Source organism: Ranitomeya variabilis, chromosome 6, assembly GCF_051348905.1.
Source record: "Ranitomeya variabilis isolate aRanVar5 chromosome 6, aRanVar5.hap1, whole genome shotgun sequence".
NCBI lineage: Eukaryota > Metazoa > Chordata > Amphibia > Anura > Dendrobatidae > Ranitomeya > Ranitomeya variabilis.
In genome coordinates, this window is record NC_135237.1 from 231,335,571 (window position 1) to 231,347,843 (window position 12,273).

Here is a 12,273-nt window from a genome sequence, read left to right on the forward strand (position 1 = left end):
CCATGCAACGCTCGATGGTCCAGATGGATGGACTGGAGGATGGCTGGTTGATGGACACCCCATGAAAACACGGCTAAGGCGCCCACAAGGAGGAGGTGGAGTAATGTTTTGGGCTGGAATCATGGGGACAGAGATTGCTGGCCCCTTTATGATCCCTGAAGGGGTAAAGATGAACTCCCATATTTTATGTGGAGTTTCTAAAACAACACTTCCTGCCATGGTTCAAGAGGAAGAACAGTGCTTTCCGCAGCAAGATCATTTTCATGCATGATAATGCACCATCTCATGCTGCAAAAAACAAGCAACAGCTCTGGGAGGGTATTCTGTCCACATGCAAAACAATTGAAGCAGAAACCATCCAAAAACTGACAAATTCAATGGATGAGAGTTCAGAGCTTCTTTATTCGGACTCCCATGACAGCACTACGAGAGAGGGGATCCGCCCTTCAGGAACAGGAAACCTACAGAGATACAAAAGGGCGGCACCTCTCCCTATGCATCAGTTGGTTTCCTGTTCCTGGAGGGACAGGATCCTACAGATGAAAATCTCCGTAGTGGATCCCAGGCCGGCCGGCCGAATCTGGTAGCGGGGGGGTCTCCTACCTCGGCCGGTGCGGATGTCCCTGGAGGCGCCACGGTGGTCCTGGCTGGACTGCACGTCGGTGGCGTATGGCAGCAGGGAGCAGGGTCCGGAGGATTGCCTGATCTCCATTCTATGCCGGCGTTGGTAAGTATATCCCCCCCTTGGTTCTTGCAGCGATGCGGTGCGGCGGTGGAGTGGGGTAGCGGTGACGGGAGAGCGGCGCCGACCGGAGCGCTGTCGCACATCTCCGGCGTCCTGCACCGCTCTCAGGAGCGTTTCCGGAGTGCTGTGACGCCGGGGGCGGAGTCGGCAGGCGCTTCCGGGTTACTGGATGGCTGCGCATGCGCAGTCTATCCAAGATGGCGGCGCCCATCGATCCTGGACACCGGATTCCCCACTAACTACCGCTGACCTCCCAGCTGCGGTCTGGTAAGCAGAAACCAATGGGATGACGCCAGGCAGCCTGCTGACCGGAACCCAGGGGGATTTAAGCAGGTGTCGGACTTAGAGCCCTGCTTTTGGTCACACTTCCATCATGGAGAGTGATGGTGAGCAGCCTCAGCTACTGGAGGTGCGACAGAAGCCCTTGGAGAAGGAGCATGTCAGGAGTGACCAGTCCAGCCGCAAAAGCTCGTCCAAGCAGGGATCGAGAGCGTCGACTGGGAAAGAACCCCCTCGTGTTCCGGTACCTTTCTTGGCGTATGCTGGTAAGTGATCTACGTGAATGTTCACTCAGTGACGCGGGCCCCCTTATACTTTGTCATTCTAGGGGAAGAAAAGTGCAAAGACGAAACATAAGGAGTGCGCCCTATGTGGAATCCCCTTACCAGATTCTTATCCCAAAAAGTTATGTGCCCCCTGTATACAGCAGACGGTGAGGTCTACAGGTGTGGTAGGGGTTAAGGGACATCAGGTCGGATAGATGGTATCACCTTATTGTCCTCCCCTAGGTAGCGGAAGAATCTGCAACTACGGCTAACTTAAAAGAGATGATCCGTCTGGAAGTAAGGGAATCCCTGCGGTCTCTATCCCAGGCGGGAAGTTCAAAACCTAGAACTCCCTTAATCTCTGAGTCTTCGGAGGAAGAAAGAGAGGAAGGTTCCTATGGCTCTATTCCCTCTTCCTCGTCATCGGAAGAGGACTCTGGCCGTTTTTGTCTGCCGCTGGACCGAGTTGATAAACTAGTTAAAATCGGTCAGGGGTACGATGGGCCTGGAAGAGCCAAAAACTCAACCTTCCAGGCAGGAATTAATGTTCAGCGGATTAGACCATAAGAAACGCAGATCTTTTCCGGTGATAGATAAAGTTCAAGAGTTAATTCTCCGAGAGTGGAAGAAACCGGAGAAAAAAGGCTCATTACCACCAGCTTTAAAACGCAGGTATCCCTTTGAGGATGCAGCGGTTGATACCTGGGACAAAGCCCCTAAGCTAGATGCTGCGGTGGCAAAAGCGTCCAAAAAAGCCGCATTACCCTTTGAGGATATGGGGTCCCTTAAAGATCCGCTTGATAGGAAGGCAGACACCTTTCTTAAAGGTACCTGGGAGATGGCGGCTGGATCTCTGAGACCAGCGGTGGCCGCAACGTGTACAGGAAGATCCTTAATGGTCTGGCTGAATCAGCTGGAGTCACAACTTAAGGAAGGTGCGTCCAGGAATACAATCCTGAATGCGCTCCCAGTAATTCAAGATGCTGCGGCCTTCCTGTCGGACGCTTCATTGGATTCTGTCAAGATGGCGGCCAGAGCAGCAGGTCTTTCCAACGCGGCTCGTAGAGCCTTATGGTTAAAATGTTGGTCCGGTGACATCCAATCAAGATCCAAGCTCTGCGCTATCCCATGTAAAGGGGAATATCTCTTCGGACCAACTCTGGATGACTTGCTTGAAAAAGCAGGTGATGATAAGAAGAAGTTCCCTAATCTGGCATCAGCATCTTACCGTCGCCCCTTCAACAGAAGGAGGTTTGGTCGCGGAAGGAAACGCGCGTCCTCACCCTCGAGAGATAATTTCAGATGGGAGGATAGACGCAAGAGAGGTACGGGCTATATGTTCCGCCGTTCCTCAAAAGAACGTAAAAAGTCAGACCAATGACTAGCAATCCCTGTGGGAGGGAGATTGGCAGCCTTCTCTTCCGCATGGTCTGACATCACTAATAGTGACTGGGTCCGAGGCATTATATCAGACGGTCTGAGACTGGAGTTTGACCATTGGCCTCGGGATAAGTTCAAATTAACCCCCTTACGTTCCTCCTCTATTGAACAAACGGCTTTGGAAGCTGAAGTCACCAATTTATGTCTTAAAAAGGTGCTGATTGAGATCCCAGATTCAGAAAGAGGAAGAGGGTTCTACTCTCCTCTATTTCTGATTCAAAAACCAGATAAGTCATTTAGGACCATCATTAATCTTAAATCTCTTAATGAATTCCTGGTTAATAAAACCTTCAAAATGGAGTCTATCAGTACTACAATAAAGATGTTGTTCAAACACTGCTTTATGGTAGTTGTAGATCTTAAGGACGCATACTATCATGTTCCTATCCATGAGAACTTCCAGAGGTTCCTGAGGGTGGCGGTGTCTATAGAGGGAATTGTTCGTCATTTTCAATATCGAGCCCTTCCCTTCGGCATTTCTGCAGCTCCTAGGGTATTTACCAAGGTAGTCGCTGAGGTTATGGCATATTTGCGAGAATCCGATATCCTCATAATACCTTATCTGGATGATTTCCTTATTGTGGGGAATTCAGCAGATCATTGCCTTTCGCAAGCAATGACAGCCATAGCCAAACTAGAACATCTGGGCTGGATTATAAATTATGACAAATCCCGTTTACAGCCCCTAAAAATTCAGAGATTCCTCGGACTGTTATTAAATTCAGAGACCCAACAATGCTGTTTGCCGCCTGATAAATTACTCCACATTCAACAACAGGTGTTGAAGGCGATTAATAAACCATCCATGACCCTTAGACAGGCTATGTCACTGTTAGGATCCCTAACTTCGTGCATTCCTGCCGTCCGTTGGGCCCAATTCCATACCAGACCTTTACAGTTTGAGGTTCTGGACAATGATAGAGCCTTACAGGGGTCCTTGCAGGGTCAGGTGACGTTAAGTCCAGTAGTACTTACATCTCTCAGATGGTGGCTAGTAGAAGGCAATCTGTCGGCAGGAGTTCCCTGGGTGACACATGTGACTCGTGTAATAACAACTGACGCCAGCCCTACGGGATGGGGGGCGCACATGGGTGACATCGTAGTTCAAGGGCTATGGGACCCTCAAACATCAGCTTCCTCCAATCAGAGAGAGTTAATGGCTATTGAGCTAGCAGTTAAAAAACTCCTCGTGTATCTACAGGGTCACCATGTCAAGATCCTCTCCGACAACCAGGTGGCAGTAGCCTACGTAAACCACCAGGGTGGAACACACTCCGAATCTCTGATGGAAGTAGCAGACCGCCTTCTCCAGACAGCAGAGAGCAATTTACTATCTTTAACTGCTCTACATTTAAAAGGGAAAGAAAACATAAAAGCGGACTTTCTAAGCCGCAACACGTTAAAACAAGGGGAATGGTCCCTGAACAGAGACATCTTCGGTCAGATTGTCCACATGTGGGGTCATCCAGACGTGGACCTGTTTGCCACCAGGGACAACAGAAAAAAAAATTCTGTTCTCTGAATCCAGGGAGAATCCGTTGGCAGTGGACGCCTTCTTGATCAAATGGGACTTCCGTTTGGCTTATGCGTTTCCCCCGCTGGGCCTATTACCTCTTGTGGTCAGGAAAATAAGGGAGGACCGAGCAAGGGTCATACTGGTCGCCCCTTTCTGGCCCAAGAGAGCTTGGTTCGCGTGGCTCAGGACCATGTCGGTGGAAGACCCCTGGGTACTTCCGGACATTCCCAATTTACTCCATCAAGGTCCGATCACCCATCCGCAGGTGAAGGGGCTCCATTTGACGGCATGGTGTTTGAGAGGTCATTATTAAAAAACAGAGGTTTTTCCCCAAACTTAATTGATACCCTTATGAAGAGTAGAAAAAATATAACAACAAAGATCTACTCTAGAACCTGGAGGAAGTTCTTGGCCTCTTCAGATTTCAGAATTGAAGAAGGGTTACCAATTAACCAAATTTTAGAATTCCTGCAGAAAGGGTTAGAGTTAAACCTATCCACGAGTACACTAAAAGTACAAGTCTCAGCCCTGGGGGCCCTGTTTTCTTGTAACGTTGCTAATAACTATTGGGTATCAAGGTTTATAAAAGCTTCCAGTAGAGCTAGACCTATACACAAGAACAGGTCGGTACCTTGGGATCTCAACCTAGTCCTGTCAGCCTTGACTAGAGAACCGTTTGAGCCCTTACATTCTGCTTCAATTAAATTATTGTCCCTCAAGACCGCGTTCTTGGTAGCGATAACATCTGCTCGTAGAGTAGGGGACATTCAAGCGCTCTCTAGACTCTCCCCATATACAGAGTTTTTACAGGACAGAGTAGTCCTAAAACCGGACCCCGCCTATTTGCCAAAAGTCGCCTCACATTTTCACAGATCACAGGAGATAGTGTTACCATCATTTCTCCCTAACCCCTCTAACGCCAAAGAAGAACTACTCCATACATTAGATGTTAGGAGATGCCTGTTAGAATACATCACAGCCACTAACGCTTGGAAGAGAGAGGATGCGTTATTTTTATCCTTCCAAGGTCCTAGGAAAGGGCTTAGAGTTTCGAAGTTCACACTAGCGAAGTGGATTAGGGAGGCTATCTCTCTGGCTTATACTGCAGGTGGCGGTCCGGCTCCGCAGAATCTGAGGGCGCATTCCACCAGGGCCATGGCTACATCCTGGGCGGAAAGATCTGGAGTATCAATCGACCAGATATGTAAGGCAGCTACGTGGTCGTCCCCTTCCACCTTTTTCAAGCACTATCGGTTGGACTTAGGGTGCTCCTCTGATCTCACCTTCGGGTTAAGGGTGCTGCAGGCTATAGTCCCTCCCTAAGGTAGTTTTACATCTCTGTAATTCTCTCGTAGTGCTGTCATGGGAGTCCGAATAAAGCATTAAGCTACTTACGGGTAGCTGCGTTTTTCGGAGGCCCATGACAGCACCCTTAGTTCCCTCCCTATTCACGGGGGGTTGCACTTCCTATAATGTATATAATGAGATATATATAGATCTCACGTGTGGTATTTGTATTGGATTAGTTTTGTATATAAACTGTATATAATATTTGTGTGCTACTAACCGCGGTAGTCCTCTCAGGCTCTAATATACAACTGATGCATAGGGAGAGGTGCCGCCCTTTTGTATCTCTGTAGGTTTCCTGTTCCTGAAGGGCGGATCCCCTCTCTCGTAGTGCTGTCATGGGCCTCCGAAAAACGCAGCTACCCGTAAGTAGCTTAATGCTTTCGAACAAGGGGTCCTATGTGCAAATGTAGCATCACCTAGAATAAAGTTATCACTTGAAAACTGTTTGATTTCATTTTGTAATAAGCTGATAATGCTTATAACTTCACAATTGACCATTTTTTTTTTCAAAATAAAAAAAAAAAAGGTTGAAAACTGCTGTGCATAATAATTTGGAACATGCATTTTGAGTGTTTTTTTTTTAAAAAGATACTGTTTTCATAGGCAGTTTGTTCTAAAACATTGCAATTATACTAGAATAGTAGATGACTGGAAAATGACTGCAATTCAGATAGATAATTTAGAGAAAATGAGGAAATATTATTTGCATAATAATTTGGAACAGTGTATATATAATGTACACATTGTAATCAATCCATATGGATATTAGTAAAATGTATAGTCTACAAGAATCGTAGGTGGTTAGTGCCTATTATTAAAAACAATCAATGTATGTCAGCACGGCAAATATGCGCATAGTAGAATGTAGTCATGGATGTGCCCCAACAAATCATAAACACACAGGTAACCTATATGAGTAAAGGTGGCAAAAAGGAAGAGTGCAGGTGCATATGTATAAGAGCAAACGGGGTATCCGTAATACCACATAGTGACACGGAATGCAATTATATAGCAGTTAGAAAAAACACACAAATCTTGCCAAATGTAAAATGACCCAGGTTTGCGCCAGAAACCCACAGTGCTGTATAGGTACATCGTAGTGGCGATGCAGCACCCAGGTAAGAAGGCCACAAAATGCTCAATAAGGCTAGATAGTAAAATAAAGAGTAGATACCTGTGTGGTCATGTCGGTACGGACAGCCACGCGCCCCGACGCATGTTTCAGATACAATCCTTTGTCAGGATTGTACAAAAACTGGTTTCATGTTTGGAGGTCCACCCTCCTCTTCCAAAAAGTCCTCACAATGACGCCAGGCCAGCAGTAGGGGGAATGCTTTCCCTCTCCAATAGGCCTGGGAGAAAATCTCTTCCAGCATCAGGGTCCCGGTTATTGTAAGTGAAGGCCTGAAAATAGAATTCTACCATCTGCCGCATCAGTCTTTTGTAATTACCCCCATCAGAAGATCAGCGGAACAGCTAGAAAACTTGGGCCTAGTAGAGAAGCAGGTTCTAAGCAAGATCAAACAAAAAGGGGGGGGGATTTTATTTAACCTCTGTTTTTATCTAAAAAAAAAAAATAAATAAAACTAATGGCTCATTCAGAACCATCATCCGTACAATCACCAATCTGAAGGGTCTCAATAGTTTGATAAAAAAAAATCAACCTTTCAATATGGAGTCTGTGACTACGACCATTAAACGTCACCACAATTGCTTTATGGTGGTTGGCGAATTTAAGGATACTTATTGTCACATCCTGATTATCAGAGATACCTAGGAGTGGACCTATACATACGAGGAAAGATCAGACATTTACAATTCAGAGCCATTCCCTTTAGGTTGTCAGTAGCTCCCAGTGTCTTGACCAAGTTAATAGCTGAGATGTCAGCCTTTCTACGCATCTGTATCACAGTCCTCATTCCTTATCTAGACAACTTCCTCATAGGAAGTTAGGAGGACCACTGTGCTACACAGTTGAAAGAGGTGACAGTTGTCTTACAAAATCTGGGTGGATGGTTAACTCTTACAAATCAAGACTAAAACCCGTAAGCGTACAAGCCTTCTGGGCCTTGTTCTGAATTCTGAACTTCAGGCTTGTTTCTTACCCAGCCAAGGTGGACAAGGTTGTAAATCTGGCTTTGTCAACCATTGAGCTTCCAAAGATGACCTTAAGGACAGCTATGCCCCTGTTGGGAACCCCAACATCCTGCATCCTAGCAGTCAGATGGGCCCAGTTCCACACAATTCAGCTTCAAATCACTAAAATACTGTTTAGAATAGAGAGCTTGGCTTTTTCTTTTAGAGGTCAGAAATGCCCTCATGTGGTGGACGGACATGGCAAACTTAACATCAGGAGTCCAATGTGTGAGACCAGTAAACCACATGTCAGATGCAAGCAGCTTGGGGTGGGGGGCACATCTGAGGAGTCAAACAATTCAGGTGTTTTGGACACTACTCGAGAAGGGAAGGTCATCAAACCTAAAAGAATTGTGGGCGGTGGAAAGGGCTCTACAGGGCTTTCTTCCTCTCATCCTGGGTCGCCATGTCTGAGTTATGTCAGACAACCAGGCTACAGTGACATATATAAACCACCAGAAGGGAATAAAGTCCCAATCCCTAATTGCAGCTTAGAACAAACTTTCAGATAGCAGAGCAACATCTTTTGTCCCTTCAAAGCACTGCAAGTGCTTTTCAATACCTCACAGCCATCCTTACGAAGTAACAAGTTGACTGATATGGCGGTAGATGAGGGGATGTTAAACTGGATAAATGACTACCTGACGGACAGGCCGCAGTTTGTAAGGATGGGGGAGGTGGTATCTGGCAGTGTTGGAGCCCCTCAGGGTACAGTGCTTCACCCTTCCTCTTCACATTGTACACAGCTGACTTTCAGTATAAATCAGATTTTTGTCACCTCCAAAAATTCTCAGATGACTCAGTGATTGTAGGGGGCATTGTGTGGGGCCAGGGGGAGGAGGACTATAGAAGGGTGGTTTCTGACTTTGTTGATTGGTGCCGGACTAACTGTATAGAACTAAATGTAAAGAAAACCAAGGAGTTGGTGGGGAGTTATAGAAAGAAAAAGGAGGATTACTTACCGATCAATATTGCTGGCCAGGAGGTTGAGATTGTTGAGAGCTACAAATATTTGGGGATTCACCTTGACAGTAAACTCGATTGGAGGTGTCATACAGAAAAGGTTTACAAGAAGGGAATGAGCAGACTGTACTTTCTTCTGAAGCTCAGGTCAATCAATGTGTGCAGTAAAATGCTGGAAATGTTCTACCAGTCCGTTGTGGCAAGCGCCATCTTTTTTGCTATCATATGCTGGGGCAGTAGTGTGCGAGTAGCTGACGCTAATAAGCTCAACAAACTAATCAAGAAGGCAAGCGCGACTGTTGGCCTCCATCTGGACTCATTTGAGGAGGTATTGGAGGATAGAATTCAGAAGAAGTGTAGGGCTATAATGAACAATAATACACACCCACTATACGAGCTGTTCTTGAAGCAGAAGAGCACATTCAGCAGCCGTCTAATCCTACTAAGGTGCAAAAAGGAGAAATTCAGGAAATTGTTTGTACCTACTGCTATGGGGATGTATAATTTCCTAAGGGTGGTAGACAATAATGACTGATTGCTGGTGTACTAATGTCAATTAACAGTGACTTATATACCCGAACCACCCACATGTATTTGTTATGTAATGTTGGTATACCTGTGCAAGATTTGTCCAAATATTTTATGTACTGCTGTGTGTATTGCTGTAATTTCCCCCCGGGATCAATAAAGTTGATCGTATCGTATATAAGGGAAGTGTCTCGAGAGGATATATATGGTCTTATAACCTTTCCCTTTAACATTTGTCTATAGTTTTCTTAACAGCTTGAAGTTCTTGTTGCTACAGTTGCACATACTATTCAAGTGTGTAAGATCTATGGGACTATAGCCAACCTCTCTTCACAAGGCCACAAAAGGAAAATTGGTGACAAATTTTAGACAGATAATATGAATGGTAACCGAAGAGCCTGACAACTTCCAAAAAAGACTAGAGATCAACTCCAAGGTCAAGGTACATCAATGTGAGATCGCACCATCTGTCTGTCTTGGTCAAAGTGGATTTCATGGTAGAGCTCTAAAAGGAGGAAACCATTGTTGAAATCAAACCATAAAAAAGCAAGTCTAGAATTTGCCAAAATGCAAGCCAAACCATCGACTACAATTTCCCGAACTCCAACTCCAACTGCTCACTACTGATCATGTATATAAAGTGCAGCACCAATTCATCTCAATTAAAAGCCTACACTCTTAGATCAGAAATAGAACAGACATAAGACATTTTATAACTTTCCCAAATTTGTATGAAAACACTTACAGCACTGACTGCATTGAACTACTGAACCCAATTTATGATATATTTTAGGAGTAAGTTGGTCCATTTTATACCAACACCACCAAAATGGACTTGGACTCCACAGCCCTGCTGTTTACAGATGCAAAAATTGAACAGATAGCTTTGTACCTACTGTGAAACATGAAGGAAGCTCAGTTATGTTTTGGGGCTGCATCTGGCATAGGGTGTCTTGTATCTTGTCAAACATTTAATTGACTTGCCGCTAATGTGATTAAGACTGCTTCTCTTTGGAGCTACTGTGATGTTGGGTGGTATGAATGATGTAACTACTCGTAACTGCTTTTCAAAATTTGTGTTGTCTAGCATGCAGGAGACTCTTTGCTTTATGTTTTGTTGAACTCGCAGCAGTAAGTCGTACCAAACACAAATGTATATTACACTGTATGTCTTCTTAGGGTACCGTCACACAGTGGCATTTTCATCGCTACGACGGCACGATTCATGACGTTCTAGCGATATAGTTACGATCTCGCAGTGTCTGACACGCTACTGCGATCAGGGACCCTGCTGAGAATCGTACGTCGTAGCAGATCGTTTGAAACTTTCTTTCGTCGCTGGATCTCCCGCTGTCATCGCTGGATCGTTGTGTGTGACAGCGATCCAGCGATGCGATCGCTTGTAACCAGGGTAAACATCGGGTTACTAAGTGCAGGGCCGCGCTTAGTAACCCGATGTTTACCATGGTTACCAGCGTAAAAGTAAAAAACAAACAAACCGTACATACTCACCATCTGATGTCCGTCAGGTCCCTTGCCGTCCGCTTCCCGCTCTTGACTGTCTGCCGGCCGGAAAGTGAGAGCAGATCACAGCGGTGACGTCGCCGCTGTGATCTGCTTTCACTTTACGGCGGCACTCAATCAGAGCGGGAAGCAGACGGCAAGGGACCTGACGGACATCAGATGGTGAGTATGTACGGTTTGTTTTTTTTTACTTTTACGCTGGTAACCACGGTAAACATCGGGTTACTAAGCGCGGCCCTGCGCTTAGTAACCCGATGTTTACCCTGGTTACCAGCGAACCTCGGCATCGTTGGTCACTGGAGAGCGGTCTGTGTGACAGCTCCCCAGCGACCACACAACGACTTACCAACGATCACGGCCAGGTCGTATCGCAGGTCGTGATCGTTGGTAAATCGTATAGTGAGACGGTACCCTTAGAGTGGGAAATCCTTCACAGCTCAAGTTACTTTTAAAGAACTGAAGCAGTGGGAGATCTGCAGTGTATACATTACATAGGAAACAGAGACTGCTGTGTACATAACGTTGGAGTCAGAAACTGCTGTATATACAATCATAGGAGACTGAGGCTGCTGTAAATACATCAGCAGACTTGGGCTGCAGTATAGTCATCACAGCTGATATGGTGCTGCGGTGTACTTATCACTGGTGATACTGCTGTCTTCTGCTGTAGGATGGGAGCGCATCATGTGCTAACTCCGCTCACAGTGTACATCCTGACACTTGTCGGCAAGAGAAAGTAATCTTACAATGCATGTGCCGCACCATTCAGTAGTGAACCCTGTGTAAGTGTGCTCAGAGTAAGATAAAATTTAAAGGGGCAGCAGCTGTCAAAATGCAGCTACCAGCCGGAGCACTGCAGTCCCTGGGAATCTTCCCAGGGGCCAGATAAAAGGTCATCGAGGGCCCTTCGTGCATGAGGTTCCCCACACTTATGCTATACTATACAGGAACACATACTAACATAACATAACATACACATACTAACAATACATATTGCACTCTATATCTCGAAGCATTGCATAATATTCACAAAAGACCCAGGACACAATTCCTACCATAAAGCTTTTGTTTTGTTCAATCTGGAAATGTTTGCATTCAGTATGTAATTAACGTATCTGATTGTGCATTGTCTATATTGCTCATCCTCTGTCTATTAATTTGTTTGTTTTTTTTAACATGTGATCTTCCTGTGGCAAAAATCTTTCACTTTTTAAAAGATTAACCCCTTCAAGACGCAGCCCTTTTTCTTTTTTTCGTTTTTCACTCTCCTCCTTCCCAGAGCCATAACTTTTATTTTTCTGTCAATATGACCATGTGGGAGCTTATTTTTTGTGGGAAGAGTGGTACTTTTGACCGACACCATTGATTTTACCATGTCTTGTACTAGAAAACAGGAAAAAAATTCGATGTGTGGTGAAATTGACAAAAAAAAGTGCAATCCCACACTTGTTTTTTGTTTGGCTTTTTTGCTAGGTTCACTAAATGCTAAAACTGACCTGCCATTATGATTCTCCAAGTCATTTCGA

The 12,273-nt window shown here is 45.4% G+C and overlaps 1 protein-coding gene across 7 annotated transcripts in view; it reads left to right on the forward strand.

Moving 5' to 3' along the window:
- The window catches only part of ERP44 (endoplasmic reticulum protein 44), a 367,040-nt gene that overhangs the window by 102,804 nt on the left and 251,963 nt on the right, over window positions 1-12,273 (forward strand). The window contains exon 5 of one of the 7 annotated variants that reach the window (XM_077269494.1): window positions 9,467-9,665. The exons of the other annotated variants lie outside the window; for them this stretch is intronic. The gene's annotated coding sequence lies outside the window, so the exon portion shown is untranslated. The remainder of the gene's footprint in view (window positions 1-9,466; window positions 9,666-12,273) is intronic. 7 annotated transcript variants of the gene reach the window in all.